Source organism: Oryzias melastigma, linkage group LG1, assembly GCF_002922805.2.
Source record: "Oryzias melastigma strain HK-1 linkage group LG1, ASM292280v2, whole genome shotgun sequence".
NCBI lineage: Eukaryota > Metazoa > Chordata > Actinopteri > Beloniformes > Adrianichthyidae > Oryzias > Oryzias melastigma.
In genome coordinates this window covers 21,143,164-21,144,620 of record NC_050512.1, presented here as the reverse complement: position 1 = coordinate 21,144,620, position 1,457 = coordinate 21,143,164, and positions in this window count along the sequence as shown.

The window sequence follows — 1,457 nt, the reverse complement described above, 5'->3', positions numbered from 1 at the left end:
GGGACTGACAGCCCTTTTTGTTCGGCCTGCAAGATCGGTACGTCTCGCAACTTGATTACATGTAAGATTACGATTGGTCAGGACCATTGGACCAACATCAAGTGACATAGGATGTGACACACATGTGGCATTACTATGCATCGAGTCTTCCCAAGTGAAGAACTGAGGAGGGTTGAATAGGTACGCAAATAATCCCAAAAGGGGATGCAATGTTTTGTAATAAACTTCAAAAATCACAATAACAAAATAATCCAATCGAGAGGAATCATCACAGGATAATAATCGCATTTTAATAAAGAGAAATCTGGCTGAGAAGTTTGAAGTGAATGCTGAAGTGGATGCTAGCGATTAGCACACTAGTTTGGTTCATCATTGATATATGCATATTTTTATTAATTTTTAATATTTTAAAACAAGGCTGGTGTTATTTGTATGCATTTACGTGTGACCAGCACAAAAACTGTTGGAAATTCACGTTGCTCTCACGTAATATGTGTGGTCAAGATGCACATTGCTCCATTACCTACACGTATGTAAAGGGAATCTGAGGCTAATGTTGTTGTCAGTCACACATATTTTTTTTTTAAAAAGAAAGTGACTTTTCAAATGCAAATTTTAAAATTCGTGCACCCAGTCTTAAATTTCTTTCTTAGCCGCATGGACCGGAGTAAACCCAGCTAGCAGCACTCACTGAAGACATAGACGCTGAAGAGAGCAGCTGTAAGGGAAGGAGCTGTCAATGCAAAGATAATAAAACACAATTATGAGGGAAAAGAACTTTAGGTTACGAAAGGAAATGTAAAATGAAAACAAAAATCTGTAGAGCCAGAGCAGATCTCCACACTAAGTAGTTTGTCTAAGTGGTGTTACCATAGTGTGACGTCATCACTAGTCGCCAGCCCCTGTACCGATCTCGCAGACCGAACACACGTGGCAAATACACTGGATGTGGTGTCCAATTAATGATGTCTGGTCTCTGCTCCTGGCTCCTGTGACAAGACTCATCAAGGCCACCCTGCTGTTCAGTAGAAATATACCTATACTAAATCTCTCCTTCAAAAGTCACAAGTATGTAGCAAGTGTACAAAGGCGAGCAATAAGGGCCGCCACACTGGTCTGCGTTCAATTCACCTCAGTGCTGTTTGTTAATATTTTATTTGTCCACAATAAAAAATATATTTTTTCAAAGTTAATTATTTACCAAGTGTTTTTCCTGTGCAAAATTTTGTAATATTTACAATACTATTTAAAAACACTAATAGGCATTCAACTTGACTCAATGCTTCTACATTCCCACATGAATAGAGTTTTGTCTTTTCATAAGAAAAAAACCTTCCCACATCTTCTTTAATCTATGAAGTTAAAATAAGAGAGAAAAAAAGAATAATTCCTGTTTTAAGTCTAGAATTAAAAAAAAAATAGCCACTAGATGCCACTGTGGTAAGGTGTTTCAAACG